This window comes from Mustela erminea, chromosome 15 (genome assembly GCF_009829155.1).
Source record: "Mustela erminea isolate mMusErm1 chromosome 15, mMusErm1.Pri, whole genome shotgun sequence".
In the NCBI taxonomy this organism is placed as follows: Eukaryota; Metazoa; Chordata; class Mammalia; order Carnivora; family Mustelidae; genus Mustela; species Mustela erminea.
Genome location: NC_045628.1, coordinates 59,935,321 through 59,949,081, shown reverse-complemented (window position 1 = coordinate 59,949,081; position 13,761 = coordinate 59,935,321). Strand labels below are relative to the sequence as shown.

Sequence of the window (13,761 nt, the reverse complement as noted above, 5' to 3'; positions counted from 1 at the left end):
GATCCAGCTGTTTTAGGCTCTGGCAAAAGGGAGGTTGGAACCGAACTGTTAATTTCTCTCTAAAGCAAACATTTTTTTTTTAAGATTTTATTTATTTATTTGACAGAGAGAGAGACCACAAGTAGGCAGAGAGGCAAGCTGGGGGCTGGGGGAGAAGGCTCCCTGCTGAGCAGAGAGCCCCATGCAGGACTCGATCCCAGGACCATGAGATCATGACCTGAGCCAAAGGCAGAGGCTTAACCATTGGGCCACCCAGGTGCCCCTAAAGCAAAATTTAAAAAGTCAAATTTTTTTATGTAGCAATTCATGATGGAAATTTAGTTTTAAATTTCGTTCAAAAGGTTTGTACTACCCTACAATATAAGACAGTATACACATTTACAAAGTATGAGAAATGTTAATATAAATAAATTACAAAAATTAACTTAAGTTTTGAAGTTTTGTTTGGTTGGTTTTAATGTTTTTAAGAGGGGAAAAAAGAAAACACACTGATTTTATCTAGGCCACTCTCCATCTTACTCGTTTTTGTTTTTTTCTAGCACCTAATACTATCCTTCATGTATAGAACATATTTACTAAAGCCTTCAGATCAAAAAATGTTCTATGCCATATTCTGGCTCTCCTGATGACACAAAATGATGTCATTACTCTTGATGACTAGCCAATTCATTCATGCAACCATAACCCCGAGGCACCACTATTCACCTAGTAATGGCATATGAAACACAATGTGAAGGAAATAATTGCTTCAGATATACACATCTATAAATTTAGAAACTTCACAGAACTATTCCATGTAAATGAATTTTCCAAAATAACTGATACTTATCCTTTAAATTACCATAACTTATATTTAAATCATCTTAATGGAAAAAATTTAAAAAAAAATTTTTTTAAAGATTCTATTTGTCAGATAGAGAGAGAGAGACAGCACAAGCACGGGGAGCAGCAGGCAGAGGGAGAAGCAGACTCCCCGCTGAGTTGGAGCCCAATGTGGGACTCAATCCCAGGACTCTGGGACCATGACCTGAGCCAAAGGCAGACACTTAACTGACTGAGCCACCTGGGCATCCCTTAATGGAAATATTTTAAAAGTGATTTCTAGGTCTTCTTTACCTTAATCTGCACATGACATAACCTTTTCTTGATGACTCAACCTCATCAATGTAAATATCAATTATTAGCCTATTCTGTAACACAGTGACTCTTGGAGTTACTGAAAGGTATCTAACTTAACTGTTTATCTCCTCACTAACTCATCCTAGACTACTTTTAAAGATAAGGTTTCCTACCAGCAGATCCCTATTATCACTTAAAAGCCACCAGTACCCTGGCCAAAGTTTGTAAAATGCCAGTTTCAGTTTAAACTATGTAAAATCAGAAAAGGCAGTTGATATACTTAGCCTTACAAAATTTTAAATCAAGCCATGATGTAACTATTTTCACTGCTCTAAGGCCTGGCTCAAAGGTTTTTCTTCTTTCACTTCCTAGTTCTGAGACCTAGTGGCTGTTTGTTGCTAGAAGTTTGGCCACAAAATAACAATTACAGTAATAGTTATTTCTGCATATTTTCTTTATTTTTACTATAACAGAGGGAACAAATATAAATGACATTCATAACAAATAGCACCAAACAACCATGTAGACAAATGATATAAGGCATCTCACTTCATGTGCTGTAAGGACAATTACCTAGGCCAATTATTAGCCAGAAGTCTGCAAACTAGGTCCACTGGCCAAATACAGCCCACAGAGAGCTTGTTTTTGCTTGGCCCTTGAGTTAAAAATGATTCTTATATTTATAAAAACTCATTTAAAAAATAAACAAAAAAGAATACTCAGAAGAGACTACAAGTAAACTGCAAAGTGTAAAATACTATCTGGCAGTCTGCAGAAAAAGTTTGCTATTCTTGATCTAAGCTGTAATAAACACACATATATAAAACATATATAGCTATCCCTTACACATAAAGCTTAAGGTATTAATATGTCAAAGTAGACACATAGTTCTTTCAGTGATGAGTTTTTTTTTTTTTTTTTTTAAAGATTTTATTTATTTTGACAGACAGAAATCACAGGGAGGCAGAGAGGCAGAGAGAGAGGAAAGGAAGCAGGCTCCCTGCTGAGCAGAGAGCCCGATGCGGGGCTCGATCCCCGGACCCCGGGATCATGACCTGAGCCGAAGGCAGAGGCCCTAACCCCCTGAGCCACCCAGGTGCCCCCAGTGATGAGTTCTTAAGGATACAACCAAATTATCTTCTCCAGCCCTGCCTATTCCTTTTGATCATGCCCTGGTGCTTAGCCAAAATCTGTAGGCAACCTTCTCTCTTTCTTCCTCTTAATACTTACCCTTGGATGCTCTCAGACTGGTCTCCCTGCTCCTACTTCCAGCCCTGGATGTCAGTCTTTTCTGGAATGTCTTTCCCTTTGCTAAGTTTTCCCCAAGTTTCAAGTCTGACTTCTTCCAAATGCCTTCTATGATCTTCCAGCCTTCAGTGGCCTCACCTTCTCTCGAATTACAGTCTTTTCCACACAATTTAATAATAACAGCTTATATTTTTGCTAATGATTTTCTGTGTGTTAGTCTAGTATCCATAACTATTTTCTAAACAACTTGAAGGAAAGATATCATACTGCTTTAGTATCCCCACTTTAATAATAGCTCATCATCCTCTAAGCCCATGTCATCTCCCAATTGTACCTATCTTGGAGAAAAAATAACCTGAGGACTGGTAATGGGTGATAAGTGATTGGAAATACCGAAGAGATAACACCCACAAAATAACTTGATGGAAGAAGATAAGTTACACTGCAAACTTAGTATGTGAAAGACAAACAAAACTGTAATAGTGGAAGGACAGAGAGATAAGGATCAAGAGATTAAAAGATCACTGAACAATACTTTGAAATGAGATCAAAATATTAAAATTATAAAAGCTTACAATATAAGTTAAAAGAACAAAATTTGCCTTTCAACACTATTGGCCATTAATTTCCTTTTAACAAGCAGCTCTTGACATTGATATCCATAAGGACCTTTTTTTTTTTTTTTTTTTTTGCAATGTGATAACTGAAGCACTGAACAATTCAATGGGATAGACATACACTGTATTCTAACTCTTTAGATTTTTCAATATTCTAAATTTATTTGAAGTGTGCTAGAGATGAGAAAAAAAATCCCCTATCAATTGATTACTTGGCTAATAAAATTGGAAAACATGGGCCTATCCCTACATCACTCTTAATGATAACACCTAGATTCATTTTCATAAAAAAATGCACCCAGAATATAAAAAAAAGTTTTTAGTACTTCATCAAACTACTAAATATAAGGTACACAAGACTTGCATGCATGAACATAAAAACAAAAGTTTTAAAACAATCATATACATTACCCATGAGTTTAAACTAAAAATATTGCATATTATAAATTAAGTGCTCTTTACCTAAGTAAAGCTACAAGACAAGGAGAATACTAATCATATATTCCTTCTTTTTGTCCTGGGTTTTACAGTCTCTCAGTCCTGACCTATGCCTGGCTGGTCAGAGAAGAGGGAAACAGTTTTCTTAATTAGTAATAAAATATGCCTAATATTATACTGTAGAAATTTTACAACAAAAAATTAATTATTAAATGCATGGTAAAATGAATCAGCTCTCAATTACTCACATGATGAGGGGAAGTGATGACACAGATGACACCAAATGATAATCCTAGCATCAGTTTTTTCAAATGCTTATCATTAATTTGGAAGAAGGAAACTGCCTTTATGATTACATCTGACTGAGGCCAGGGTTAACCAGAATGTTTATATTCACTAAACATTCAATGATTTTGAGGTTTTGAAAGGAGAGACAAAAGGGAAAAAGAGGGAGTTAATTCAAAAGCATACAGGTGGCTAATGGCAACCAGCCTGGGATAAAAGAATTTCTGTCAACCTACCTAAGAAAATTGAGAAATGATCTGTGAAGAAAATGAAAACAAACAAACAAGCCAGTAAAACTTACAAGGACAGTGCTAAAATTTTAAAATAGAATGTTATTTGTAAAAATTTTAATGATTTTTTTTCCTCTTAAATTATCTTTTCTTCCCACTAACTAGTATTATTAGATGGCAAGAACTACCAGTGGGCCAAAAAGCTGAAAGGAAATTTTAGGTCCTATGTTACAAAAGATGTGTTAAAAATCCTTTTATCACTCTTTTCTGTTAAGCCCACCATCTGTCTTAATAGGCACTTTATCTCATTACTCGAGAGAAATCAATTCAACCAAGAAAATACCAAAAAGGCAGAGGAATCATTCCTCTGGAATATTTTTAGGTGATTCAAACAAAGCTTACACGATGGCAAGAATTACAGATTTAGCAAATACACAAAAACTAAATATTTATCCAAATACAAGATCACAGTCACAAATCTCAGTTAGTTGCTGCCTAACATATGGCTCCAACTTCTTAAGTGGCATATGTTTAGCTTGGGTACTGGTAATAGCATGGTGGTAAAATAGTATAGTAACAGTTCAACTTTAGTTATTTCATTCTTATAATACAGAAAAACACTCCAACTTTGGTTACAAGAACTAAAAAGAGAGACCACAATAAGAAACAATTATGTTGTTCGGTTTTAGAAGTCCATACCGAACACAAATGAGGATTAACAAGGCAAAAAGAAAAAAAAAAATCTTACCAGCTTATTATTCTTAGTTAGAAGATGCTCAGACACAAAGGTGGCCAAAGAAACTTACACAAATTTCACAAAAGAAAATCTCTAATTCACGATCCCTAGCACCTCAGCAACCATTACACCCCTCCCCCCCATATCCCAAGGTTTTCAACGCTGTTTGATAAAGGAACGATCAACGACTACTTCAATTACAACAGCCCCCGCTGTGCTCCCGACTGTATGACAAAATTATGTGTTCATTTTCCTTTACCTAACGCATGGCGTCCCTCCACAGCCGTGTCAAAAGTTCAAAGATCCAGGTTGTGAAACAGGGCGAGGACCGCAGCCTCCAGTCAACCTCCTGACTGAACAGGTGGTTAACTCAGCCGCGTAGAGGAACGGCCAGGTACTGGCACCAGCCAAACAGGATCAAACACACCAGGGCGGGTTTTCGAGGTTTTAACCCCAAGATGAACGGGGGAAAGTCTCTTCAGAAAAAAACGTTCAAGTCCGGCGACTGCCTGGCGGCCGAAGCCTAAGGCACGGCGGCCGCTCGGCGATCTTCTCCGGCGGGCTGCGCACTCGACCCCCTGAGCCTCCGCGAGTGGCGCTGCTCACCGCCGGCCGGGGCGGGGGTGAGCGGAGGGAAGGCCGCCCGCGCCGCCTCCTCCGGCTGGTGGCGGGGCCGCAGTCGCGCCCCCCACAAGCGCCTGCGGGCGAGACTCGGGCCCGGCAGGTGGCCGACAAGTTGACGGGTCCTGTCCCCGGCCCCACTTCCCCCTGCCCCCAGGGCGCCCACAGGACGGGGTGGGCCGGGCCCCTCGACGGGCCCGATCCCCGCTCGGCGCCGCGGCCCCTCAGACCCAGCCTAACGGTTTCCGTGGCGCCTGCTCCGCGACGGGAATGGGACAGCTCGGTCTCCCCCGCCTTTCCCGATGGGAGCGCCCGCGCTCTCACCTCCGAGTCACGCCGCTCTGAGGCGGAGGAAGGCGGCTACCCTGGCGCCTCTTCTTCGGGTTCCTGATCGTTCTCGCTCTACCTCAGCGGCAGAGCCAGCTCTCGGGGCCGCTGCGGCCGCCGGCGCTCTGACTGTTGGGGTGGTTTTCCGGCAGTGACGGCGCCGCCTCAGCCCCGCTCTTCGCTCCCTCTCCGCGTAGCTCCCGCTTTCTGTTTCACCCGAGGGACCACGAACGCCGCCGCCGCCATGCTTACTACGGAGCCGGGAGGAGGAGCCCCGAATCGGCGCGCCCAGTGCGGCTGCGCGAGCCTCGCCGACGGCGCCCCCGGCCGGCCCGGACCCCGTGTTCCCGCCCCGCGCCCGAGCCTGCTAGCCCTGCGGGTCTTTCCCGGGAGCGCGAGTCGCCCGCCGAGTCCCTAACGCTGGGCGTTCCAGCGCCCCCGTACCGCTCCCAGGGCGCCCACCGCCCTCCCGGGGCTGCACGCTCCGTCCTGAGGCCTGGTTGCGCTGGGTTCGACTTAGCATCTGCCGCGGCCAGCCGGAGAGCAACACTAGGGAAATGTGGAGTTAATTGACTTCCTAGGGCCACTCACGCAATTCTCAGTCCAGATTGTAAAAGGCTCCCTCCGAGACGCGCCGGGTCAGCCTCTTTCGGAAAGCACAAGAACTTAACGCTGGCAGGTGCTTTTAAAGACACTCCCCCAAGGAATAGGAAGCCAAGCGAAGTGGGTTGGATATTTTCCATCCTAAACACTTAGAGCCCCGGATCTCTACGGCAAGCAAAAATATTTAGATAATTACTTCAGTTGAAAACGTGGGGCTTAGTTTCCTGGTCTGTTCCCCAGCCAAATCGCATGAAAACCCATTACCTTAATTTCTACAACAGCGCGAAGCTTACAAGTGAACGGAGCAGAGATTCCTTTAAACCTCCAGCAACTGGGGGCGCTGCAATAATTCCCGAGGGCCGGCCAGGGCTGCTTACTTTTGCAGATTCCACTAAAAGTCTTGGGAAGGGGGTCGTCTTTGGGACCAAGAGTCCGACTCCAGTAACTGTCCCTTCAAATCAGTGATGAATGTAACCAGGCTCCACTGTTCTAGCTTTATTTCACTTTATTAATTGTGCTGCATTTTAATATAGCAGTATTTTTATTTTAACCCTGTTACAGAAATCCTCTCAAAATCTACTTACTCCCTACATTCTTAAAGAGTACAATGGTTAATGAAACCCTTTGTCCACGGTTGACCATCAAATATGATACCTTGGCCATATGCTGAAGTCCCAGGGGATTGCTGAGGTATATAGGATCCCTATTTTGGTGATGTCTTTTTTTTTTTTTTTTTTCTCTGTGGAATGTTCTCATCACCTTTTCTAATAATCTGTCACTGCTTCTCATCTCCTCATCTGTCTCTTTATCCACTCTGAGCCTTCCCCTCATCCTTTCTACTCTACTGTTTATTTTTTACTCTTTTTTCTTGATGGCATTTCTCTGGCTCCAGGTGATGATTGATCAGATATTTCTATCCACAGCCAGCTAAAGAGAGAATCTTTTTCTTCCCATCAGTAAATAGGACAGTGAGTCTATATCGAGTGATATTTTGAGATATTTTTATTGCTGTTCACTATCAAAAGTTCTTTCCCTGTGAGAGGTGTTTTCTTTCTTTAACTTCCAGTTTTGGCCCTCTTCCAGACAAAATTGCTGGAAAGCTGATCTCTGAGTAACTGAAGCATAACTGTATATTGTTTTAAAATATGAGTATTTATCAGAGTGTGGGCAAGTTGGGTGGCTACTCCGTATTGCTCCCCAGCTCTGTTTGGTTGGAGACTAAGCTAGTGGTTTCCAAACCTAATTCTAAGCTAGTAATTTCCCAAGCTTCCTTCTTGGGAGTTTTTTAAAAGGCCAGAATCTTATAATCTACCCCTTAAGATTTTGTCTGAGGAGGGGACAGGGAACAGGAAATGACTTTTTTAAAACACTGTATTTTTAAAAAGTATCCTGGGCATTCCTACATGTATAGGCACAACAAAGAAGAACAGCTATTTTGAAGGAGACTAAGACATAATTCCAGAATATCACTGAAGTAGATATAAAGATTATAGTCAACAATATGCAACACTGGAAGGTTGAGTCAAGTGAGGACTGGGGAATTTATGTCCTGTGGAGAGAATGAATCATACACATAAATAACCCTAACACAGGCACCAGTATGAATTCTCTGGGAATCTAGAAAGGCACAAGAATTTACGTCAGCTTTGAACAAGTCACTTCTCAGTACTTCATTTTTCTTCTCAATAAAATAAGGGTCATTTTCAATCATCTATCTTAAACTCTCATCAATACTCAACACGATGACCAATTATTTCTTTGAATATTACTTCTTCCTTTGGCCCTATACTCTTGGCATTTTTTCCTGCACTTCTGAGTACTATGTCTCTAATTCCTGTGCAGTTTCCTTCTCCTCTCCTTTTGTTTCCGTTATAACCTCTTGACCTAAACATCATTATCTTCACCAATGGCTTTAGTTATCTATATGCTGATAATATATGCTGGGCTAGAGACAGAGGTGTCTCTAGCCCAGACCCTTCCCCTAAATCTCAAATCTGATACCTACTCTTTTATTGACATGTTTGCTTAATGTCTTACAGCTATAAAGTGTGGTTCAACTGAGTTTATAAACTCTTCCTGTATTCCTTTCTCCTCATCTGTCCAGTTGTTCAGATCAAACATGTAATAGTCATCCCTGGTATCTCCCTCACTCTCATTTTCCATATTCATTGTAGCTTCAAGTCCTGGCAATTTTATCTTTCGAAACTCCCAAATTGGTCCACTTTTTACCAATTGCCACTAATTCAATCTGGCCTCACATATACAGTCTAAGCCCTTTCAATTCATTTTCCACTTTGCAGCCAAAATGATCTCTTTTGGTTATTTTATTATTACTTTTTAAGAGACGGGATGAGAGAGAGAATAAGGGGAGGGTCAGAGGGAAGAGAGAGTCCTAAGTGGGCTTCATGCCCAGCACAGAGCCCAATGTGGGGCTCAATTCCACAACCCTGAGATCATGATCTGTGCGAAAATCCAGAGTTGGGCCCTTAACTGATGAGCTACCCAGGTGCCCCTGCAGCCAAAATGATCGATCTTTCTTTCTTTCTTTCTTTCTTTCTTTCTTTCTTTATATGTGTGTATATAAAGATTTTTATTTATTTATTTGATAGACAGAGATCACAAGTAGGCAGAAGGCAAGCAGAGAGAGAGGGGGAAGCAGGCTCCCCGCTGAGCAGAGAGCCCGACGCGGGGCTTGATCCCAGGACCCTGAGATCATGACCTGAGCCGAAGGCAGAGGCTTAAACCACTGAGCCACCCAGGCGCCCCCAAAATGATCTTTCTAAAAGCAAGTATGACTATGTCACTTCCATCGAAAACCTTTAAACAGTTTTTATTCTAAGATATGACTAGAATTCTTAAGATGGCCTACCAGACTGCATGAGGTCTTGCTTTTTCCAGTTTCATCTCCTACCACTCTCCCCTTACTTCCTGTACAGAAAACTTCCTGACCTCCTTTTAGTTTCTCAAATGTGCTGTGATTCCAGCAGCCACAGGCTCTCTGCACATTCCAGTTTTCTCCCTTGTAACCATCTTATCTCTTACTCACAGGAGTAAGGAAAAACATTTCTGACTTCCCAGAGGAGTTCAAGACCCCTTGTTCATGTCCGCTCCCCTACACGGGGTATACTTCTCCTCTATGACCCTATAGCTTGCAACATTTTGGTATGTGTGAATACTGGGCATATTTCCATTACTCTCTTCAGGAAGAGAAGGACTGTGCCTATTTTTGCTTACCCAGTGCCTGGCATGTGGTAGGCCCCTTAAATACTTCCTGAATGGTTGACTTTGTTCTTGGAGGTCCCTTCAAGGATTCTAGAAGGTTATTGAATCATATAATTAGGAAGGAGATTACTGAGCACTTTTAAGACAGCCATCTTCTGTATGATTAATAGGAAGAGATTCAAGAATATGTTAGGAGACAATTCTCCATAGAACTGTCATGTTTCTGTATGTTTCACGAGCAGAGGCAGAAGCAGCTTTGGTTCCAGATTATCTGTCTTTTCCAGGATGTTTGTATAAACAGACAGCCTTGGAAGGCAGAAATAGTGTCTCCCACTGCTGCAATAGGAGGATTTTTTTTTTTTAACCATTTAGCATGAAAATGTCATCTTTTGTGATGAAGGTTAAACAGCTTTGTTTGCAGCCCATTGTAAAAGTTTGGGGAGTTCTAGGCTTGCGTTCCTCAGCTGTGATGCAGACCTACTGCATATGTGACATCCCCTGGTCCACTCCATGTTGTCCCTAGGTGAAAGCTGGGAGACAAGGGAATTGCCGTGAACATGAAGCTGGTGCTGCTTGCTGTGTCATATGTAATTCAGTCCTCTGACCCAGAAGACTCAGGTCTTCTGCTAGCACCCAAGAAACTGTGGCAGGCTAAATTATTAGCTTGCAAGGGACATAAAATCTCAGACACGTCACAACACTTGACAAGATACAGTGGGTTGAGGAGAAAGAAAGAGATAAAGAAGTCAAAGAGCAAGTGGAAACTTGTCTTTAAAGAAGATGGGAGGAAAAGTTTGGTGAGGAAGAGAGATGGGAAAGCAGATCGAGGTGGAGGTGTTGTGCCAACTGAGTTCTCTGAGCAACATTTGGGGCTCTAACTCTGGGCAGAGTCAGAGAAAAGACTACTGCCATTGCTCTTCTTTTCAGATGGAGAAGTGCTATACCTCTGGTAGAAGAGAGGGAGGTGAAAGCAATTGATCAGGAGGAGGTAGACCAGTTAAAATAGTCAGAAGCTTTTTCACCCTTTGTCTCTGAAAAGGAGTATGGTATAAAGTGTGTGTGTTGTGGGGAGAGTTAGGTATATCTGGGCTTGAATCTCAGCTCTACTACTGACTGGTTGGTTATCCTTGGGCACGTTATTCTCTGAGTCATGTCCTCACTTGAAAAATGAAGATAAAATTCCTATTTTGCAGGATTAAATGACATAATTCATGAAAATGCCTGGTATGTGCCTGATGCCCGGTAAATAAATGATAGGTATATAATTAGTTGTCCCGGCTAATTGTGACTTGGTGAGGTAAGGGAAGTCCAGAACCTTCCTCAATATTTCCTAAGATACACAGGAAGGAACTTGACTATAGTCAGTCTTACTCCAAATTCTTGATCCTGTTGTAATCTCCATTCCTCACTGTGCTTTCCCAGCCATGCTTTACTCCATGGGTGGAACAGTTCTCTCCCTAAGAGCAAAGGAAACAAGGCACAAAATAGGAAGCAACTTGACACTGATCATTGGCCATTACCACTAAGGGAAATTTCTCCCACTGGCCATCATTCTCCTCAAAAACCACCCTGTCACTATTTTGCTATGGATCTATTCTAACAAGGATCTCCTCCCCATTTTTCTAAATTTCTGGGACCCCTTAAAGCCACCTCCCTTTAAAGTTCCCTTTAAAGCTACCTGAGGAAAATTCCCCAAATCTTGTGAATTTATTATTATTCAGAGCAATTTGGCTCTTTCCTTGGAAGCTTTAGTTTTCTTTTCAAAATAAAAAAAGATCCACTTGAGTGACTTTCCATACTAAAGAAGAACTCTGTTATAGAGAAGTAAATCTTAAACTTTGCTTGAATAAAAATCAACCAGGGTCCTTAATTAAGATATAATGGTTCTACTAGGTATACCCCACACCAAGATTTGGATTCAGGAATCTGTAGTTATAAACACTCCAAGAGATTCTGATGAGGGTAGTCCATGGGCCATACTTTGAGCATCTCAGAGCAGCTCAAACAACATCAACTTTCAAAAATAGATGGTTTCTTTCCTTGTGACATGAAGTTAAATTAGGATTGACTCAGTTTTTCAAAAAACTGCTCATCTTTGGTTCACATCTTTTATATTATTTGTTCTTTATAGAGTAACCAATTAGGAAAGACCAAGGAATTCTTTAATCACAAAATGATAATCCTAATAGTTCAAATTTGTCCGTGTTAATGATAGGGTTTCAAAGTAATGCTCATAGAGACAGTCTTACTTCCACAGAGGGGAAAGTCTTCTCTGGTTACTGGTCAGGACTCACTGAATAGGTTCCTGACCTGGAGGGGCTCTACAAGAATAGACAGATTATAAGGATTTTCTCTAGGTTGAAAAAATAAGGTTTCTATATCTGACTTTTAGACTGTCAACAGCTCTTTGATGTTTTGTACAGCTTTAGGAGGCTCTGAGAGCAGCCCTGGGGTTGAACACACCAGGATCATTATCCAGCATAACCAGTTGACATATGAATCAATTTTAAAGACAGAAGAAGGAGATATGCATCTATAAGGATAATGAGGCCGAAGATGACTTGGGATTTGAAAAAGCTATTCCCAAACTACATGTCTTTTTCTCTTTTCCTTCAAAAAAGCAAATTTCAAAACCAGAGCAATACATTATCAACAAAATAATGAGATTTCAATCTGGAAAAAATAAAAAGAAAATTCAAATGACATGGAAAATGAGAAATCAGATAATCTAACATGTCACCAAACTTAAAGCTATTCCTCAAATTTCAGAAGCAAATATTTAAACCAAATTGCATTTTAGAATTAGTAGACAATTTATCTATGCTATGTGAATATCTTTATATAAGTTGCCTTTAACTTTCACACATAGTATACAAATAAAGCCAGGCATATTTTAGATAAAGAAAATGACTTAGAGTAATAAGAAACACTAGAGAAACTGTTTATAAATTGAATACTTTTAGTGAAGTAAAGAAAATACTAATTTTATTTATTTCAAATCTTTGTGTATAAAATTCTTGAAAACCAAGGCACTTTTGAACTTTAATCTTATTTTTAATTTATACTATACATCTAAGATATAAACCCAGCACTATTACATTGAAAATACAAAAACTAAAATTAATTACTAATAGTGGTTACCATTGTTAGAACAAAGTAAAATAAAGAAGCTTTATTTAAATATATAACAGAAGATGACCTTTGTCAAATAAATACTCAGCTTTAGATTGTAGAAACTCAAGTCTTAAAACATGGGAAATTGAAATGTATTCATTTTCCCAAGCTACAGCAGACTGAGAATAAAAATAGGGTTGTGGTAGAGCTCTCAAAGAGTAGCCTCACACTCTTCTCACATCCATAATCAAATTTCTTTCAGATGATTCTAAGAACGCCCAGGGATCTATATAGGTGTACTCCAAGAATTAGTCCTCTGAGCAATTCCATGACATTCACTGTCTTCTGTCCTCCTCTGGCTTATTGAGGTGTATTCTTCTGTTGTTTCCAAAACCAACAAATTTCCCTGACTGCAGTGCTATCTGTGCTAAGACTACCACTGCCTGACTTGAAGGGTATCCATTCCTGTACCAAGATACAGTTTTCCATGGACATTCTCCTGTTGCTCTTGCCTTCAGCTCCCAAATTCCCATGTATATCATAGTGAACCAGATAAATATATAATTTGTTTGTAGCTCTAGGACTCAGACATGAATTCATGGACTAGGTAGTATGTTCCACTAAGCCTTTTCCTCTAATAGTGGGTAATTGAACTTGAAGCACACTTTTCATATATCTCTTCACTTAGGATGAGATTTTTTTTTTCTTCCTTTCTAAATAGGCCTGCTCTACCAGCTCTGTAGACATGCCCAAACATGCTCAAATCCTAGGGCAATAAAATGGTTTGAGCTCAAGCTGTGACCCCAGCTACAAAAACAATCAAGTATTTCAGAGGAGGGACTTGGATGTTCATGAAATGATTTACTATATTAATTTTCTTAATACTACTGAACATTAATACTAGGCTAGATGTCTTACTCAACATAGAATAAGAGCAAACTCCTTTCCTGTAAGAATCTAATTTAAAGTGACAATCCAAATATGTTTCCGAGAGGGGTACATAGCAAAGGAGAGAATAAATCAAGAAACATTTATAGACTTACCTTTTATATCAAAGGCTCTGTACAAAGAACAAGTGACCTGACCCTAACAAATTTACTCTTTGTGCTGATTATTTCTCTTTTGCTCTCAGCCCCAAGTCCATCCTTTTATACTGTGTTCTGGGATCCTAGGGCTAGGTCTGGAGACTACATTCCCCAGA

At 40.6% G+C, this 13,761-nt stretch overlaps 1 protein-coding gene across 3 annotated transcripts in view; it reads right to left on the bottom strand.

Annotated features, from left to right (window-relative positions):
- The window catches only part of FNDC3A (fibronectin type III domain containing 3A), a 180,659-nt gene extending 174,386 nt beyond the window's left edge, over positions 1-6,273 (bottom strand). The window contains exon 1 of one of the 3 annotated variants that reach the window (XM_032314193.1): positions 6,213-6,273. The gene's annotated coding sequence lies outside the window, so the exon portion shown is untranslated. The other 2 variants (XM_032314190.1, XM_032314192.1) reach the window with 2 other exon arrangements.
- Positions 6,274-13,761: the final 7,488 nt, after the last annotated feature.